At 37.3% G+C, this 22042-nt stretch overlaps 1 long non-coding RNA gene across 1 annotated transcript; it reads right to left on the reverse strand.

The window, feature by feature from the left end:
* Nucleotides 1-274: 274 nt before the first annotated feature.
* On the reverse strand, nt 275-18069 carry LOC141338308 (uncharacterized). Its single transcript, XR_012355820.1, has 3 exons — nt 17932-18069; nt 5166-5238; nt 275-342 (listed from the first exon to the last, which is right to left on the reverse strand). It is a non-coding gene; the product is annotated as an uncharacterized lncRNA (long non-coding RNA).
* Nucleotides 18070-22042: the final 3973 nt, after the last annotated feature.

Raw genomic sequence — 22042 nt, forward strand, 5'->3', positions numbered from 1 at the left:
TACATGCTAATCAAGATCTTCAGGATCACTAAGGCTAAAGCCAGGTGGGGTTTTTTTCCAAGGTTGAAGCTAAACTCTCCAGGACCGACGTTGCCCGTCCATGGCCTAACGTATCAGTATAAAACAGGCCTAACATACAAATGTAAGCGTAATAAGTAGACTCCTACTTCCAAGAATAATACACCAGCGTTTATTTAGGCTCCTCTACTGCTGCTAACAGCTAGCATGGCCAGACCGTCAGACAGTGTTAGGGGTTTTGAGTTACAAGATCGATACATACCACCACCATGAGTGCAGGAATCCAGGAGGCTCTCCTAATGTGATATTCTTCTCCCATCGGATCTAAAAAGGTAGAAACAGACAGAGGGAGATGGAGAAAAAGAGGTCAAGTATGAATAGAGCAGGTTCACAAGGCATGAACTTAAGTTAAAAAGCTGCTTTACAATACCAAAACAATGAAAAACAGTTTAAACACCTAGTTCTTTTGCTTCACCAGAGCAATCGTTCCAGTCTAGGGATATACAAAAACCTTCAGCTTGGTGAATAGGAAATTCTAAAGAAGCCCTATAATTATGTCTCATCAGTTTAGGGTCACACTGACTGACACATTTCTAAGATATATGGACACCTCAATAGATTAAGGCATATACTTAAAAGATTTTATTCTGCAATTGTGATCTAATGGCCAAAACACCTGTCTGAATGTACAGTAAAGCTGGGTTATCGTGCAAAGCTTACTACAGACAAAGCAGACATTCAACCCTAATTGTGAAGCACATCAAGACCAACCTCTGAAGTATAAAATCTATGTCCAAAATATGTCTCTAACACACCATTTCATGTTTCTGCACCAAATCAGGTCACGTTCATTCTCTCTTTACAGATTACACCTACTCAGCCTACCACCATAACGGATGGTACTTTTCCAAGCAGACGTATCGATTTTATAACATGCCCTGTCCATAACTATGCACCCAAAAAGCTGATGTGCATTATTCTGCGTCTTCCTGATGTAAGGGACTGATTAACAGCATTTTAAAGCGTGTGTGTGTGTGTGTGTGTGTGTGTGTGTTTGTGCTGATCAGTGCAGAGCTGTGTAGCCCCTTGAGGTCCAAGGTGTAAGTTGAGGGAGTTTCAGCAGTAATTGTGAGGTGGCAAAGGGAACAAGCAGGTGACTGCTCCCTCATTAAGCTTCAATGCACAGGTGCGTCCTCCTGCTGTGTACCTGCCTGGGCTGAAAGACCTCCCCTGTGGTGTACAAGTGTGCCTGCGCTAAGGTCTCGAGATCTGACGAGCGTTCGCCTAATTGAATAGCAACGGCGGTAATGACGACTGTCGACGGCACGCATGTTGACGCCCTACTGCCGTTACAAAAACACTGAAACGTTGGTAAACACAGCCATCTGTTTACTTGTTGACTCTTTAATATTTACTTAAGGTGTACAGTCAAATTTTGCATGCATGTATGGCCTAGGTTGTAGAATTCACCTTAAAAAAATATATACTGTTGGTTTGGATTTATATCAAAATTTCGGCATTAATTCCTGGGGCAACAATTTGATTTAAAGGTAAAACTATAGAATGAAATAATATTCAGTAATGTATTAAAAGGCATATTCACAAATCTCACTCAACATATTGAGTTGTCCAAGTACTGAAATGTGTGTAAAATTATGATATTGTACTGTGCTACAAAGAGATTTAATAAAAAAAAAGTACTGCCTTAAAATTTTAAGGCATATGTGGCATTTTATACTTGCTAAAATTCAGAAACAACATCTCACCTGTCTGACCAAGATCCCTAGAGATTCTCACAAGCACAAGGCCAGACTTTGGCACGGTGCTTCATCTTTGTCAAACTTTGTCTGAGCAAAACATTTAAAAACACTGGGCACTTTTGGAAGTCCACTGTGAGCGCTTAATGATACCCACATAAACAAAAGCAGCAGGTACCGGAAGACCGCAGCAAATGCAATAAGATAGATGATAACATTTGAAAAGTTCACAATCTGTAAAGGTCCTGAAGCACTAAAGAAGAGCCACACAATCTTGTTAATGTCTTATAATGTCAAACAATTAACATTTACACATCTTAATAACTACAAACACACCTTGTCAAAAATGGCTCCCTTATTCATTCAAATTATCAACTGAAAAGCTGAATGGACGTCACCTGCTTAAAGGAGTAGTTCACTTCCAGAACAAAAATTTACAGATAATTTACTCCCTTGTCATCCGAGACATTCATGTCTTACTTTCTTCGGTCGTAAAGAAATGGTGTTTTTTGAGGAAAACATTTCAGGATTTCTCTTCATATAATGGACTTCTATGGTGCCCCAGAGTTTAAACTTCAAAAATGTAGCTGTATTTGTTTAAATACAGCGTCAAAGGTCTCTAAATGATCCCAGCCGAGGAGGAAGGGTCTCATCTATCTAAAAATTGACAATTTATATACTTTTAAACCTCAAATGCTCGTCTTGTCTAGCTCTGCATCAGTATTCCAGTTCATGACAGTTAGGGTATGTCGAAAAATGACCATCTCATTTTCTTCTCAAATGTCAAAATATACCAAAATCGCTGTTTTACATTTTGTAAAGGGTGTTTGATCTTTGCACGTTCACTTTGCAAACACTTGGTCACTACTTCAGCAGCGATGTAGGACAACTTTAAAGTGGGAGGAGAAAATGAGATGGGAGTTTTTTGATATACACAAACTCTCTTAAACCGGAGCTAGACAAGACGAGCATTTGAGGTTAAAAGGTTTTTAAACAGTCAGTTGTTTTTCAGAAATAACCAATCGTTTCACTAGGTAAGACCCTTCTTCCTTGGCTGGGTTAGAGCCCTTTGAAGCGCCATTTAAACTGCATTTTGGAAGTTCAAGCTTGGGGGCACCATAGAAGTCCACTATATGGAGAAAAATCCTGAAATGTTTTCCTCAAAAAACATTATTTCTTTACGACTGAAGAAAAAAAGACACTCCATCTTGAATGACAAGGGGGGTGAGTAAATTATCTGTAAATTTTTGTTTTGGAAGCGAACTTTCAACAAAGCACAATAAAAGCATTTTGTAACAAATTTAGGCTAACAATCTTTTTAAAAAGACGACAAACCCCAAGTCTTAGATCGACCTTAAAAGACAGCATTACACCAGATCAGCAGATCGAGAGTATATTACAAACCAATTGCACCTATTCCCACCGAGGCCAATGTTAAATCAGACTTTTAACACTGCTCGTGTTTGAGAGCGGTTCTGAACAGAAGTGGTGGCATCACCTCCACTCCAGTCATGTAGTGTACTCAAGCTGCATATAACATTCATATAGTGAGAACAGCATTGACACCATCTACAGCAGAAGCTCCAACGCTTTACAAAACCATAACGACAATCCACTTTACCAAGCTAGTAGTAGCCGCACAAATGTTAACGCTCTGATTGCGCCCCCTCAGTGGCGTGCAAACTCATTTTTAGAAATAATCACAGGTGAAACATTATGTAATATAGCAATGACACTTCCATTCATTGATCAAGACCTTTCAATGTTTTAGCAGGTAAACGCAGGATGCTTTGGAGAAACAATATCAGATATCAGAGTTCAGAGATAATGTCTGTTGTGAGTAACTGGAATCGATTATCTGGAATCAGTATGACTAAAACTGAGGGTGTGTTCACACTTGTCATTTTTGGTTCGATTGCTCTGTTAGCGCGGTTCACTTGAGTAAGTGTGAATGCTGCCATCCGAACCCTGGTGTGCACCAAACAACCAGACCGAGACCGCTAAAAAGATGGGTCTCGGCCCACTCCCAAACTAATTCTGGTGTGGTTCGAATGGAATATGAATGCAACATGGACCAAATACTTCTAAATGAACCAAAAACAGGAAGTAATGACAAGATGTGACGCTATGCAACATGATTTCATGAAGGGAACAAGCGGTGTATCCAAAACAAAATGAGCAGAGGGCAAACATGAACCAACGAGGAGGTAAAGTGCCTTTTTTAGAAGCGCTTTGTGAGTTTGCAGGTGATGAAAATAATATCATATACATGCAACAATGAACATGTTTCCTCCAGCAGACGGCATTAGGTGTATTTGACTTAAGTCGAACGGACGTTTTCCATTTGTTTGAAGTGTTTATGAGTTCCATCATGAAATATACGTCATTCAAACCGACCCATCAGGTTGTGAACCTAGCACTTTGCCTTTAGGTTCGGTATCTTTAGGTTCGCTTTCAAAAATGCCAGTGTGAACCAGGACCAAATGTATAATTTTCCTTTTTGTTCCGGACCAAATGAACCAATCGAATTGAACTACAAGTATGAACACACCCTTACACAGTCACAACCAAAAAGTATACATTTTTGGCCTCAAACCCGCTTTGAATTAGTATTAGTTCACTCAAAAATTAAAGTTACCACAAGATTTACTCACCCTCAAGCCATCCTATCATAGGTGTATATGACTTTTTTCTTTTAGACGAAAACAATCAGAGCTATATTGAAAAATGCCCTGGCTCTTCCAAGCTTTACAATGGCAGTGAATGGGTGTTGAGATTTTGAAGGCCAAAAAAAAGTGTCCATCCATCATAAAAAGTACTCCACACAGCTTCAGGGGGTTAATAAAGTTCTCCTGAAGCAAATAGATGCGTTTGTGTAAGAAAAATATCCATATTTAAAACTTTATAAACCATATTCTTTAGTTTTCGCTAACTGTCATGCGCACTAGAGATTACAGCTTACAAAGTTTTAAATGTGGATATTTTTCTTACACAAACGCATCGAAGATAGATATTACGGTTTATAAAGTTTTAAATATGGATATTTTCCGTACACAGATGCATCGATTAGCTTTGGGAGGCCTTTATTAATGCTTTGGAGCTTTGTGGAGCACTTTTTATGATATATGGGCGCACTTTTTTGGACTTTACAAAGCTTGAAAAAGCCAGGACATTTTTTTAAATAACTCTGACTGTATTCATCTGATATAAACAAATAAATAAATAAATAAATAAAGAGTCATATACAACTAGGATGGCTTGAGGGTGAGTAAATCATGTGGTAATTTAAATTTTTGGCTGAACAATACCTTTAATATTTGCTTTTTTCTGAGTACACAACAACAACTCGAAAAGTTTGCTTGGGAAAGTTGATTGCGCGATGCCACTTACCTCTGACAGGAAGGTCTGTGCCGATTTCTGTGCGCCAACATGCAGCAAGTACTCATACACGTATAAAGCTAACCTGCAAGACAAAAGAGAAAAAATCTCTGTCTTTAAATTGTCAATTTTGCATTAGTCCCAAACTTCAAGTGAGAAAAATGCAGTTCCACTGGCTCTCCCGTTTTAGAGAAGCAAACATTTTACAGCAATTAACTTCAGTGCATGTTGAAACCTTACAGGTGCTCAGTCGCAAAGCATAGAAATGCAGGCTGGTAAAAAATTTGTTTGAAATTGGAGATTTGAGATTTCTGATAGTAAAGTCTGGCCAAGTTTATGAAGTCAATATCAACTTCTTTATACCAACTGGAAACACAACAAAATTTTCAATACCAATCAAAAGTCTTTTATATAAAAACTGTTTTTTTACTTGTTTAAACTCAAAACATTGATTCCACATGGCGCACTAAATTTAGCTGCCTTAATTATCAAATAAAAATGAGAGATTTCAATTAAGCAAGATTGAATTAAGCAACCTGATGTGGTTATTTAAAAATAAATCTGATTTAATTAAATACATATAAATATCAAAAGTCTAAATCTAATTAATTGTATGAGGCATTTTTGAGCAAATATTGATGTATGCAATTAATTCAATTACATGTAACTCATTTGACTGGAAAACGTCAAAACCGTAAACCCTAATAAAAAAAGCATTATCTGTCTACATAATACACTCCCCATTACTATTTAAAGAGCATCTCCAGAAGAACAGCTTCAAGGATCAAATACCAAGGACTCATTTTCCCCTCAAACGTCTGAATTATTTCTTGGTGTTTCATCAGACGTACTCATTTTAGGAGCTCTCCTCAAGTATATACAGCTGTCAACAAAGTTGTACTTTTTGTGCAATGCAGGAAAAGATTTCAGAGTTTTGCTTCTAATTTCATTACGGTCACTTTTAACATTTAGATAAATGGAAATTCATCATCTTAAGTATGGTGCGGAACTCATGTCACACTTTGTTTGCTCAAAAACGCAGAACATCTGCGCAGGTTCTTCCAGCAATGTGACGGAAGCACACAGTGATGTGATGAGTCCACGAACACCCACGTCCATCAACTGCCTGACAGATTGACCTCAGAAGACCATTAACACCCACCCGCTCACGTCATGCCCAAAATGATGGACTTCCTCAACTTGGAAGAAAACACTTAGATGAACCAATCAAAATCTTTATTAATTCTAAGACTTAAAATTGCATTTAGACCATTTTTTGGTCGACTACGTCAGATCTACTTAAAAAAAAACTCAATCTGTTGTACAAAACTTACATAAACATCCCATTGGAATCCCCAATTGAAGGCCCATTCACACCAAGAACGATAAACTATATTAGCATCCACACCAATGGACAATAACATTGTTTGTTATTAGCACATGCTGTTATTAGCATAAATGCTCAAGCTTTTTAAGAATGATAACTATATTGGTGTCCACACCAATGGACAATAACGCCCTGTTTATTATAAGAATGAGCTGCAGTTTTGTCGCCTGACGCTTTAAAAGTTCAAGCATTTTAAGAACGATAACTGTATTAGCATCTATGCCAACAGACGATAACATTCTGTTTATTATAAGAATGAGCAGCAGTTCTGCAGTTTTAATGTTTGCAGCGTTAGTGCTCAAGCTTTTATAAAAAACTATAAGAACTATAATATATTTGCATCAATATGAACGGATGATAATGTTCCATTTATTATAAGAGTGTACCACGGTTTTGTCGCTTGCTATGTTAGATGTTCAAGCTTTTTAAAAAACGATAAAAACGATAATTATATTAGCATCCATACCAACGGACAATAATGTTCTGTTTATTATAAGAGTGTACCTCGGTTTTGTCGCTTGCTATGTTAGATGTTCAAGCTTTTTTAAAAACGATAAAAACGATAATTATATTAGCATCCATACCAACGGACAATAATGTTCTGTTTATTATAAGAGTGTACCTCGGTTTTGTCGCTTGCTATGTTAGATGTTCAAGCTTTTTTAAAAACGATAATTATATTAGCATCCATACCAACGGACAATAATTTTCTGTTTATTGTAAGAGTGTACCTCGGTTTTGTCGCTTGCAGCGTTAAATGCTCAAGCTTTTTAAAAAAACGGTAAGAACGATAATATATTAGCATCAATATCAACGGACAATAACATTGTTTATTATAAGAGTGTACCTCGGTTTTGTCACTTGCAGCGTTAAATGCTCAAGCTTTTTAAAAAAACGGTAAGAACGATAATATATTAGCGTCAATATCAACGGACAATAACATTCTGTTTATTATAAGAGTGTACCTCGGTTTTGTCACTTGCAGCGTTAAATGCTCAAGCTTTTTTAAAAACGATAAAAACGATAATTATATTAGCGTCAATATCAACGGACAATAACATTGTTTATTATAAGGGTGTACCTCGGTTTTGTCACTTGCAGCGTTAAATGCTCAAGCTTTTTTAAAAAACGGTAAGAACGATAATATATTAGCATCAATATCAACGGACAATAACATTCTGTTTATTATAAGAGTGTACCTCGGTTTTGTCACTTGCAGCGTTAAATGCTCAAGCTTTTTTAAAAACGATAAAAACGATAATTATATTAGCGTCAATATCAACAGACAATAACATTTTGTTTATTATAAGGGTGTACCTCGGTTTTGTCACTTGCAGCGTTAAATGCTCAAGCTTTTTAAAAAAACGGTAAGAACGCTAATATATTAGCATCAATATCAACGGACAATAACATTCTGTTTATTATAAGAGTGTACCTCGGTTTTGTCACTTGCAGCGTTAAATGCTCAAGCTTTTTTAAAAACGATAAAAACGATAATTATATTAGCGTCAATATCAACGGACAATAACGTTTTGTTTATTATAAGGGTGTACCTCGGTTTTGTCACTTGCAGCGTTAAATGCTCAAGCTTTTTAAAAAAACGGTAAGAACGATAATATATTAGCATCAATATCAACGGACAATAACATTGTTTATTATAAGAGTGTACCTCGGTTTTGTCACTTGCAGCGTTAAATGCTCAAGCTTTTTTAAAAACGATAAAAACGATAATTATATTAGCGTCAATATCAACGGACAATAAAATTTTGTTTATTATAAGGGTGTACCTCGGTTTTGTCACTTGCAGCGTTAAATGCTCAAGCTTTTTAAAAAAACGGTAAGAACGATAATATATTAGCATCAATATCAACGGACAATAACATTCTGTTTATTATAAGAGTGTACCTCGGTTTTGTCACTTGCAGCGTTAAATGCTCAAGCTTTTTTAAAAACGATAAAAACGATAATTATATTAGCGTCAATATCAACAGACAATAACATTTTGTTTATTATAAGGGTGTACCTCGGTTTTGTCACTTGCAGCGTTAAATGCTCAAGCTTTTTAAAAAAACGGTAAGAACGCTAATATATTAGCATCAATATCAACGGACAATAACATTCTGTTTATTATAAGAGTGTACCTCGGTTTTGTCACTTGCAGCGTTAAATGCTCAAGCTTTTTTAAAAACGATAAAAACGATAATTATATTAGCGTCAATATCAACGGACAATAAAATTTTGTTTATTATAAGGGTGTACCTCGGTTTTGTCACTTGCAGCGTTAAATGCTCAAGCTTTTTAAAAAAACGGTAAGAACGATAATATATTAGCATCAATATCAACGGACAATAACATTGTTTATTATAAGAGTGTACCTCGGTTTTGTCACTTGCAGCGTTAAATGCTCAAGCTTTTTAAAAAAACGGTAAGAACGATAATATATTAGCATCAATATCAACGGACAATAACATTGTTTATTATAAGAGTGTACCTCGGTTTTGTCACTTGCAGCGTTAAATGCTCAAGCTTTTTTAAAAACGATAAAAATGATAATTATATTAGCATCAATATCAACGGACAATAACATTCTGTTTATTATAAGAGTGTACCTCGGTTTTGTCACTTGCAGCGTTAAATGCTCAAGCTTTTTAAAAAACGGTAAGAACGATAATTATATTAGCATCAGTATCAACGGACAATAACATTCTGTTTATTATAAGAGTGTACCTCGGTTTTGTCACTTGCAGCGTTAAATGCTCAAGCTTTTTAAAAAAACGGTAAGAACGATAATATATTAGCATCAATATCAACGGACAATAACATTGTTTATTATAAGAGTGTACCTCGGTTTTGTCACTTGCAGCGTTAAATGCTCAAGCTTTTTAAAAAAACGGTAAGAACGATAATATATTAGCATCAATATCAACTAGGGATGTTAACCGATGACCGTTTGACCGGTGGTTGACCGTATCAACGTTAACCGGTCAAAGTTGTCGGTAGTCGGTTAAAAATAAAAGTGCCGGTGCGTCTTTTACGCATTCTGAAGGTGCCTGTTTTATCCTTTGGTTTTATCATGTTGCAGTCTATTAGGCAACATTCCGCATAAGATGGGCTTAGACTTGGAAATACATTACATCTACATTTCAGTGGTAACCGATAAGGTGATGATGATCATCATCTTTCTTTATTATGGTTAGCACTACCGAAACTAAAGCGGCGTCTCTTCGGAGCTGTCATTTTCTTAAATGAGCCGTGGCAATGTTTCAAATGAGCTTCTAACCTAGACAAACGCCTTTATTTTCAAAGCGATCACCTTGTACCCAAACCATTTGAAACTAAGGAGCCATTTGTCCTACGATTACATACAACAAGCTCTTCGGCGCCGCGTTTGCGGGACTCATGTTTCGCGCTGTAGGGGATTTTAAAAAAAGTGACGTGAGTGGCAGTGTGTGTGTGTGTGTGTGCGGGAGGCAGAGCGGCAGAGAGAGGCTGCGATCACACCGAAGGCGTTTTTGCAGTTGGAGGCGCCTCTTTTGAATGGTTTTCTGTTGGCAGTGAGCGTTCTACGCGCTGCTTATGCGCCCCAGGCGCCTCGCGTTTTCACCGCCTGCTGCGCCTCGCGTTTTTGCAGGAGCGCTCTCAGCGCGTTTAGTTGAAAAAAAAAAAAATCAACTCTGAGCGGAAAAACACCCAACGTCATTCGCGTTCTTTTCCATTGTCCAATCGAATGAATGGAGAGGCGGGCCTTCTGTTGTGGTGACGGAATTTTACGGTTGCTTAAAAAGTCCGGAGACTGCAAGAAATAGAGGAGAAACCTTTTGTGTCTATCGTGGGTAACCCGGAGCTGTATTTTTTAGGGTTTCTGCTAATATGACAGTTTACTTAACAGCATAAAACAGTCTATGCATAAAACTAAGATTTTAGAGTGCTCACGCTATAATCCTTTGATTTGACTGACAGGACAGCTGTTTTGGTCGTTGCTTAGCAACATAAAAAAAACGCAGCACGCTCTTTTATTAAAAGTCACCAAAAAAAAGGCAGTGCTGTGCGCCTCGCGTTTTTAGAACTAAAAGACGCGTTCGGTGTGATCGCGGCCAGATGCGACAGACTTGCGAAATTGCAGGAGCGGCTCGAAATGGCTGTTATTTCAAATAGCGTACCATATTTTAAACTAATCAGTTAACCGGTTTCAACCGGCTAATGAGGCTCGGTGGTCGGTCAAGAAATTTTTTAGTTTTCGCCATCCCTAATATCAACGGACAATAACATTCTGTTTATTATAAGAGTGTACCTCGGTTTTGTCACTTGCAGCGTTAAATGCTCAAGCTTTTTAAAAAAACGGTAAGAACGATAACTATTAGCGTCCATACCAACAGACGAAAAACATACTGTTTATTAAAGTGTACCTCGGTTTTGTCACTTGGTACGTTAATTGCTCAAGCTTTTTTAATGATCAGAACGATACTTAAATTAGTGTTAGGGCTGTGCAATTAGTCAAAAATCGAGATGAAACGATTGCGTCCCATTCTGCCCCCTTTCCAGTGGCGCGCTTTCGCTCCTCCATTAAAGCCTAACTTCACATGCAAATCAGCAAAATCATGTAACGTGACTTTCATAAAACGGGACGTGCTTGATTTATTAATAGGTTTTTTTATGTGTTTTTTTTAATATCGCATAAGATAACTTGCGCTCATACACAGACGAGCAGAACACAGACATGTAAAGTTATCTTTTAGCTCAAGGTGCGCACCTAAACGGTCAAATACACGCACAAATATTTCAAAATAAAGCACTTGGTGATTATTCATGTAAGCCCTTCTCAGTTATGTCTTAAATGATCATAAACAGTTGAGAATGAAAATACATGTGTAACAGTATATTGGATCCATGTGGCTCTTAAAGTGGCAACAAATAATATTCCTTCTGCCGTCTCTGTGCTTAATATTAATAAAACGTAAAAATACAAAGAGAAAAATCACTCACTGCTCTTGAATGAAGGACTTTTGTAGTTTTAATAAGAAACAAAGAATGTTTAATTCTTACAGTTTTATTTTACATTCAAATAATTACATTTAATTTCTGTAGTAGTGTCAGACTACTTTAGACTTGCATAAAAGTATTAAAAATTTTTTTCTGCTGTATTGCTATCTTTAAAATTAATCACTAATATAAAGTTTTGGACACTGTCATAATCGTGTTAAATAATCGTGATTACGATATTGACCAAAATAATCTTGATTAAGATTTTTGCCAAAATCGAGAAGCCCTAATTAGCGTCAATACTGACGAACGATAACGTCCTTTTTAATATAAGAGTGTGCCTCGGTTTTGTCGCTTGCAGCGATAAAAGCTCAAGCATTTTTTTTAAATGTTAGGAACGATAATATATTAGCGTCAATACCAACGGACGATAACGTTCTGTTTATTATCAAAGTGTACCTTAGTTTTGTCGTTAGCAGCGTTAAAAGTGATAAGAATGATAACTATATTAGTGTCCACACCAATGGACGATAACGTTCTGTTTATTATAAGAACAACATATTTTTATAAAAACTGCACTGCAGCATTAAATGCTCAAGCTTTTTTAAAAACGATAAGAATTAGAATTATATGTCAATACCAACTGCTGCTTTAAATGCTCGAGCTTTTTAAGAATGATAAGAACGAGAACTATTAGCATCCACATCAACAGATGACAACACTGTTTATTATAAGTGCACACTAGGTGCTGTCACTAATGTTTGTTTTTTTTTGTAACTGGTAATTGGTCGATTATTCTGATGAATAGTTGAGTAATCTGATAATTATAATTAATTTTTGTAGTAAAAAAAGTGAACAACAGCCTTTAAAATGATTTAAAATACATACAGTAAATTCATAATAGCGTGATATTCTATTATAATTTTGAAAATGGGTTTAATATATCATGAAGCCTTGGAAAACAGTCTAATAAGACGCCTCATGGATTCTCCTCCATGGAATGCGTCACTTCCGGTATTTAGCCAGTTACTCTATGTCCAAAACAAAATTAGAAAATATATATATTTATTTTTAATCGAGTACTCTAATTGAATCGACGAATCGTGACAGCCCTGGTGCGCACTTTTTTTTGGCTGCCACTTCAGATGCTAAAGGTTTTTATTAGCAGCATCAACATCAACACACAATTATGTTCTTTTTATTATAAGCACTCTGCAGTTTTGTCGTCTGATTGGCTGTCAAAAAAATTCCGAAAGTGATTCCAACGATATTGTTCCTCAGTGCCAATATAACAATAGTTGTGGTGTTAACTTCTCTACTCTCATTAAATGTTTACGAACGATTTTTAAAACTTCATTATTGTTTCTAGAGTTATCACCTTGGTGTGAATGGGCCTTAAGACTGGTCCACTACTTTTTACGCTTTCCATTAGCTACCCCAAGATCTGGTTTGCATGCAAAGCCCAACGATAGTTGGTTTGTTGAAACCCTGACCTCTAGACAGAGTCATGTACTCGACAGCACAAGTCAGCTCATATGAACCCAACTGGCGTTGAGATGGATCAAACGGAGATTCCCACGAGTGGCCGGATGAAATTTTCATCGTAAGCTCTGGATGATCTGAGGAGCTTCTGCAGGTTGATGATGGGTTCCTGCTCTCGGCCTGATGCATTATTGAGGAGGACTTCATCTACAGTGGGCTTGGGGGAACGCTTTTTGTCATACTGACAGAGGAACATATCGGTATTTCGAGTAATAGCGAGACCGCAGGTGGAGGATCAACAGGCTGAGAAGCTCAGTGTGCGTTCAACTAATCCTCATGCAATACAACAGCTCGGGGTGCAATAGGAAGGCGGACCTATTGACTTAATATTTAGATTAATGACTCCGCAAGACCGGTCGAGGGCTATCGTTTTCACACGCCTGCTTCTGAGAGCCGCGCAGCAGGGATAATTTAGACCTTGACAGCGGCGTACGAACGGCTGCGTGGATGTCGATACGCCGATGATGGACAGGCATATCTGACGAGGTTCTGCTTTTGCTCTGCCATTCAGGCATGGCGGCTCGCTGTGTGTCCGGTCTCATCATGATGAGCTCTCCTGACTTAACCTGAGAACACATCTTGACATCTCGCCCGAGGCTCCCAGTCAAGACTCCGTTTATACATAAAAGAGGCAAAGCCAAGTTTAACTAGCTTAAGCGCAGACAGTTAACAAATGAACTTTGCTGTCTCCATTTCAATAATTTAGCTGCAGGGTCTCGTCTGAGGACGAACGGCATGTGAGAAGAGCTAAAAAGGTGGCTGATGTATAGAAGTAAAGTTTCAAGGCATATTATACATCAGGGGCTCTTAGGTTTTGCTTCAAGACACAAATTTGACATAAAAGCCAATCAGAAAGCTGCATTACATAGTCTGGGGCATTTTTTTTTTTTTATGTTTTACCTGGAGTGTTTTTTTGGAGGATGATTATTTGAGTTATATTTTGCAAGAAAACACAATTTCAATCTTTATACTTCACAATTTCTCTTATATTTAGTAATTAAATGGGAAATTTACTAGCAATTTTTGAGTTAAAACAGTTTCTGCGCCATTTTATTTTTCAGTAAATGTCAAGCAAACTGTGCAAAATTTTAGAGAAGCACTGATTTTAACATTCTGGCAGATCCCAGATAGCAGAAATCACTGATATTACAATTTTATCAACAAAAGACAAAAAAACAATGATTTTCAAGTGAACTTGGTCGTTAAAATTATAATAAACATTATTCAAACAGATTCGTTTTGAGAGTTACTAAAGATTACAATTAATAATCTTATTAAATTGTATTAAATAAGTGTTTTTAAAGATTGACATTAAGTGACTTGAGTGATGGAAAACAGCAATATACAATGCAGATATCAATTTAAAAAAACTAATAATGGCGCATATACTACTAATTTAAAGTTCTTTCCTACTGTTTTGAGCAAAAATTCTGTTTAACCAGAATTTTAGCCGAAAAAAACTATGGAAAGTGCCTTATATGTGACCCTGGACCACAAAAGCAGTCTTAAAGGAACACTCCACTTTTTTTGGAAATAGGCTCATTCTCCAACTCCCCCCCGAGTTAATAAATTGATTTTTACCGTTTTGAAATCCATTCAGCTGTTCTCCTGTTCTGGCGATATCACTTTTAGCAAAGCTTAGCATAGATCATTGAATCCTTTTAGACCAATAGCATCGCGTTCAAAAATGACCAACGAGTTTCCATATTTGTTGTATTTAAAACTTGACTCTTCTGTAGTTATATCGTGTACTAAGACCGGTGGAAATGCAAAGCTGCGAGTTTCTAGGCTGATAAGATTAGGAACTACACTTCCATTCCGGCGTAATAGTCAAGGAAGTTTGCTGCCGTAATATGGCCGAAGCAGGTGGAGTATTATCAGAAATGAGTTCTCAGCTAGTTTAGCATTTGCACATGTGCTGCGTGGTATTACTGCTCCTGCTTCAGCCTTATTACGGCAGCAAACTTCCTTGACTATTACGCCGGAATGGAAGTGTAGTTCCTAATCTTATCAGCCTAGAAAATTGAAGCTTTGAATTTCCACCCGTCTTAGTACACGATATAACTACAGAAGAGTCAAGTTTTAAATAGGACAAATATGGAAACTCGTTGGTCATTTTTGAACGCGATGCTATTGGTCTAATAGGATTCAATGATCTATGCTAAGCTATGCTAAAAGTGATATCGCCAGAACAGGAGAACGGCTGAATGGATTTCAAAACGGTAAAACTCAACTTATTAACTCGGGGGGGAGTTGGAGAATGAGCCCATTTAAAAAAAAAGTGGAGTGTTCCTTTAAATAGCAGTCTAAATTATCCATTTTTCTTTAAATGCCAAAAATCATTAGGATATTAGGTAAAGATCATGTTCCATGAAGATATTTTGTAAATATCCTACTGTGAATATATCAAAAATTGATTTTAATTAGTAATATGCATTGCTAAGAACTACATTTGGACGACTTTAAAGGTGATTTTCTCAATATTTAAATTTTTTGCACCCTCTGATTTAAGATTTTCAAACAGTTCTCTCAACTAATTATCATCCTATCCTAACAAACAATACATCAATATAAAGTGTATTTATTCAGCTTTCAGATGGAAAAATGACCCTTATGATTGGTTTTGTGATCCAGGGTCGCATATGCAACTTGTGAGCTGCACAATGGACGTTTTTAATCAATAAATTATTAGCAAACCAATCACAAGTGCCCTGATATTGCATTGACGTCATGAAAAGTGCTGTCATAATATTGTTGGTGTGGCCTCGTCCCACATCCTTATACTTTTGTGCCCCAACTTAGCTGATCTTTCATTCATAATAACCGAAGATTGAAAGGAAATATTCAGCAAAGCAACAGTGCTAAATAAAAAATGTTGATAAACTTTCACGAGGCAAGCCATCTCAATTATTCTGATGAAAGCCAAGCGAGCGCTCTTTTAGAAAAGATTTCCAAACACGCGCGCGCAAAACAGACATTTCCGCGTTACAACTGAGAGCGATCATTAAATATGCCCCTAAATAATTACAGAGAACATCTCTCTTCAAAGTAAACTTAAAAAGCCATACATCCAGCTATCCAAGACGGAAAATTAATTGATTCTCATCCACGTCTGAGAGCGACGTTTATCCAAAACAGAGCAAATCAGACGCTCTTCATAAGAACAACGTCCTGTTTCTGTGTGCATGCTTGATTCCCTTTATATGTAGCTGAAAACACCTCTATGAAGGAGGCTGAACCATCTGGATGAAATCAAAACCATGCATTCAGACCTACTCGCTGCCTCTTAGACACACCAATAAACTCAGGGAACCCGGAGAAATGCTCAAGATGTTGGGGGAAAACAGAAGAGCTAGATCACAATCTGTTTTCATTAATTTCCACTCCAAAACATACACCACGCAATTTCTCGTGGCCGATTCGCAAACCCGCGCACGCTAAACTTTGACGAACCTGAGCTTCCAAATCTGTTCAGAAGTAATCAAAGTCAACAATGCCGCAATAAACTTGCCATTATTGACTGGCAGAGTCCTCCAAGTTCACTTCTCAAGTGGTTCCTCCAAGCAAACCTGCCAAGGACGCCAACTTCATTAGAGCTTCTCAAACCTAAATCAGTTTCTTTATTGAGAAAGCCTGTGGGTTCACAACACCTCATCTTTGAATAACAGTAACCTGTGGTGTTAATGCGGTTGAGGAACCTGTGTGGACCAAGAAACAACTTCATGTTCACTATTAATGCTAATTTCAGACCATTAATAGACGTTTTCTCAGAAAATCACAACCTTTAGAAGCTTTTTACGCCAAAACTACCACATAACATTCAAACAAGCAGTTGTAAAGTAACATACAACATCTGAGTGATACAACAAAGTACTTTCTTTCACTATTTCCATACAAACACAGTCTTCTCTTGGACACTGGTCTCCTAAACATCATTTTCACAACCTTTAACGGTGACCACCGATATTTCCTCACATTCTTTCTTTCGAAGTGTGTTGTATCTCCACAACAGTTGAAAATCACCTCAGACTAAACGTCCTTTAATAGTCTCCAGGTTTGACACAGTAACCTTCGACCCCATATGACGGATTTACGAATATTACAGGTTACTTTATTGCATTTAAAGGTTTGGAGGGTTGTTTCTATGGCGACAGATTGTACACAACAGTGGAAAGATAGATCACATGGTGATGTACTACCATAAAATATTACAGTAACGTTACGTAGTGTGGAAAAGTCAGCAAAACTTATAGCAACACGAGTTTTGGTCAAAACCGGCGCTTTGCGCGTCAACCAACCACGAGATATTAAAACAACCGAGGACATACGAATGCATTAGTGTGTCGGAATTACTAAAATAACTTATTTATCACTTAGCTTTAAAGCAAACACACATGGGATGCAATAAAAACAGCGTTAAATAACAAACAAACCAGCTTAAACCAACACGAACGGCTACTAAACACCTCCATAACTTTAAAACCCCGAGAAAACGACTCAGATGTGTTTACTCCATCTATGTAACTCTTAAACAACAGATGCACGGCTTGTAATGTTGATGCAAAAAGGTGCACAAGCTTCAAAATGAGAGATGCGAGCATGCAACATCACTCAGATTCGGATGCACTGGATAACGTTAGTTCAAGTGTTCACGTGTGCACCCAAACTTAAATAAAATACAAATGCACGGACAACCCAACGCATAAAAGTGCTACAACCGGTTATAAAGTTCGGCAGACTCGGGGACGATCACTCCAGAGCGCAAGTTCGCACTAAATACACCTTGAAACAATAGTACGCACAGTTTAGAAAGTTGCGAGTCCGTAATAAGCAAGGCGAGACTCTTTAAAGAGCGCGCAATTCACTTACTTTTCTCTCGCTTGACTATCAGAAGGGACGACAGCTCCTTTACCTTTGGCGTACATGCTGGATTCTGTTTTAAGACTTTTACCCCACTCAACACCTGTCAAAGAAAGCAGCCAGGAAAACGTTCTATCTCCATAGCTACCCCCTTTAGTGTTTTCCCTCCCCCCCTCCTCCTCTCTCCCTTTTTTTTTTTTTTTTTTTTACATCTCCAACATTGGCCACAAATCAGGCACAGTTTCTATTGGGGGGACTTGAAACAGGTCGCTGGTGATTTTTTTCCCTCTCTCTCGCTGTTCCAGGAATGCGTTCAGCCTCCCGCCGCGTAGGGAACGGTGGGGGCCTCTTAAAGGGGAACGCACACTCTTCCAGTGTTTACTAGGCTCAGGGACTGATGTGGAAAAGACGCTAACATTGCCTCGAGCCTTCGTGTATGACTTTGAGCTTTTGAAAGTAGGAATTTACGCTTGTGTGCCGAGATTGGCAATCTGAGGCGTTTTATTGTTGCATTTTTTTGTGGGTCCAGTCACCTAATTGAAGGTTTGTTTGACGATTTGGTACTGCTACCAGCCAGATATCTATTTTGTAGTTGATTTTAGATCATGTTTGTAGGTGATCTGTAAACTACACACAGTTTTTAAAGAAACAGGATGCCTTTTTAAGAGCTGTAGCCAGTGCTGGAAAGTAACTGATTACATGTAATCCGCATTACGTAATCAGATTCCAAAAATTCCTCGTAATTACATTATATGTGACCCTGGACCACAAAACCAGTCATAAGGGTAAAAAAAAAAAAAAATTCAGCCAAAAAATCTAAATATTGAGAAAAGTTGTCCAAATGAAGTTCTTAGCAATGCATATTACTAATCAAGAATTACATTTTTATATATTTACGGTAGGAAATGTAGAAAATATCTTCATGGAACATGATTTTACTTAATATCCTAATGATTTTTGGCATAAAAATTCATGTTGACCCATACTATGTATTGTTGGCTATTGCTACAATTATGGTTTTGTGGTCCAGGGTCACATATTATGCTTTAAAAAAGCGTAGAATGCAGTTCCTTTTTTATGGAGTACATGTTTTTCATATTCACATATTTCAACAACACACATTGCCATCCAGATAAACAAACGAATATACACACAAATATATTAAAAATAATTTAGTTTTAGTATTCAGTAGTTTCATTTTTATTTTCAAATAATTTATTATTTTTTTATGTTACATTTCATGACTTATTTAGCATTTATTCAAAGAACCCTGTGCATTTTTTTTCATTAGCTCTAGTTTGAGAAACCCTGGTGTAATGTTTAATGCATTTCATGTTGTTGATAACAAAGAGTGACAAATAATAGTTTTTTTACCAATATGGCATACAATAATCCTATTCAGATATATTGGATAAACAAGTTAGATCAGAAGTAATCTAAAAGTAATCCAAAAAAGTATTCAGAATACATTACATAAAACAAGTAATCTAATAGACTAATTCAGTGTTTGCAAACAGTGATTACGTTTTTTGTGGGCGGAGACTATCTGGTAGCAGAAAATGACAGTTTTCAAGTGGCAGTCTTTGGAAGCCATGGAATGAAAGTTTATATTTAAAAATTCTGACTTGATTCTCGCAATTCCGAGATCCCACACTTCTAGTTTTTTTCCTCAGAACTCACTATTAATGAGTTAAATCAAGTTAAAAAGTTCAACATATGTTTTTGTTTTAAAACACATAACTGTTGCTATAGTTACGCCTGTTGTTTACACTACTCCAGCATTTTCAACCCTCGAAAACTGAGACTTTCGAAAATGCTGCAGACCCCATTTTAGTTTGAAAACTTTTGGGTTGCATTTCAGTGTAAACGGACCAAAACTGAGACGTGATGGCGTGGTTGCCTACATTCGCTCTGCTTATTCTTAAAACACTTAATTTTTGCTACAGTTACGCCTGTTGTTTACACTACTTCGTCGTTTCAACCTTCGAAAAGTGAGACTTTCGAAAACACCACAGACCCCGTTTTTGTCTAGTGCGTTTTTGTTTTAAAAAAACTTCATATTTGCTACGGTTGCGCCTGTCGTTTACACTACTTCTTCGCATTCAACCTTAGAAAACTGAGACTTTCGAAAATGCTGCAGACCCCATTTTGGTTTTCAAACTCCGGGGTTGCTTTTTAGGCTACGTTTACACTAGTGCATTTTTGTTTTAAAACACTTAATTTTTGCTACGGTTATGCCTGTGGCTTACACTACTCCTGCTTTTCAACCCTCGAAAACTAAGACTTTTGAAAATGCTGCAGACCCTGTTTTAGTGGATACGCCCGTTTACACTACTGTGGTGTTTTCATCCCTGCAGACCCTGTTTTAATTTTCAAACTCTGGAGTTGCAATTTAGACTAAGTTTACACTAGTGCGTTTTCAATTTAAAACTGAAAACTTAATTTTTGCTACGGTTAGGCCTGTCACTTACACTACTTTGTCGTTTCAACCCTCAAAAAGTGAGGCTTTCGAAAACACCACAGACCCCATTTTAGTTTCCAAACTCCGGGGTTGCTTTTCAGGCTATGTTTACAGTAGTGCGTTTTTGTTTTAAAACACTTAATTTTTGCTACGGTTACGCCTGACGCTTACACTACTTCAGCGTTTCAACCCTCGAAAACTAAGACTTTCGAAAACGCTGCAGACCCCGTTTTAGTTTTCAAACTCTGGGGTTGTGTTTCAGGCTACGTTTAACTAGTGCGTTTTCATTTTAAAACACTTAATTTTTGCTACGGTTACGCCTGTCGTTTACACTACTTTGTCATTTCAACCCTTGAAAACTGAGACTTTCGAAAAAGCTGCAGACCCCGTTTTAGTTTGGAAACTCCAGGGTTGCGTTTCAGGCTACGTATACACTAGTGCGTTTTTGTTTTAAAACACTTCATTTTTGCTACGGTTACAAATGTTGTCTACACTCTTTCGTTGTTTCAACTCTCGAAAAGTGGGACTTTCAAAAACACCACAGACCCCGTTTTAGTTTGAAAACTCTGGGGTTGCGTTTTAGGCTACGTTTACACTAGTGCGTTTTATATTTAAAAGACTTAATTTTTGCATACGTTTACGCCTGTCGCTTACATTCCTTCGTCGTTTCAACTCTCGGAAAGTGAGACTTTCGAAAACACCACAGACCCCGTTGTAGTTTTGAAACTCTGGGGTTGCGTTTTAGGCTATGTTTACACTAGTGCGTTTTAGATTTAAAAGACTTAGGCCCGATTTCACAGACAAGGCATAACCTAAGATAAGGTTAGACCATAGTTTTATTAGGACATTTAAGTAATTTTTGTGAACGTGCCTTAGATAAAAACATTACTGGTGTGCATCTTGAGACAAAACAAAGGCACTGATATATTTTAAGATCACTCAGTGGAAGTTTCTCTTAGTTGAAATAGCTCACACTTGCATTTTAGTCTAGGACTAAGCTTAAGCCTTGTCTGTGAAATCGGGCCTTAATTTTTGCTACGGTTACGCCTGTCGCTTACACTACTTCGGCGTTTCAACCCTCGAAAAATGAGACTTTCAAAAACACTGCAGACCCCTTTTTAGTTTTCAAACTCCGGGGTTGCGTTTCAGGCTACATTCACACTAGTGCGTTTTAGATTTAAAACACATAACTTTTGCTACGGTTACACCTGTTGCTTACATTACTTTGTTGTTTCAACCCTCGAAAAGTGAGACTTTCGAAAACAGACCCCTTTTTAGTTTTCAAACTCCGGGGTTGCGTTTCAGGCTACATTCAGACTAGTGCGTTTTAGATTTAAAACATAACTTTTGCTGTGGTTACGCCTGTATTTTACATTTTACTACTACTCTGGCGTTTTTAAAACAGAGACATTTAAAAATGCCACAGACACTGTTTTAGTTTGAAACTTGAAAATGGAGATCGTTTCTGAAATGGAGTGAAAATGTCAGTGAAGACGAGGAACGTTTTCATTTTAAAACACCAAACTCATCACACACGTTTCCTTGTTTTCTTCCTTCACAAGTCTTGGAGCTCAGTTCATACGGATTTGTTTTATGAGCTTTTTTAAATCTTCAAGTTTGGTTACCTGGACTTTCAATAGAGAGACAGAAACCTCTCAG

The sequence above is a fragment of the Garra rufa genome, chromosome 7, assembly GCF_049309525.1.
Source record: "Garra rufa chromosome 7, GarRuf1.0, whole genome shotgun sequence".
Classification (NCBI taxonomy): domain Eukaryota; kingdom Metazoa; phylum Chordata; class Actinopteri; order Cypriniformes; family Cyprinidae; genus Garra; species Garra rufa.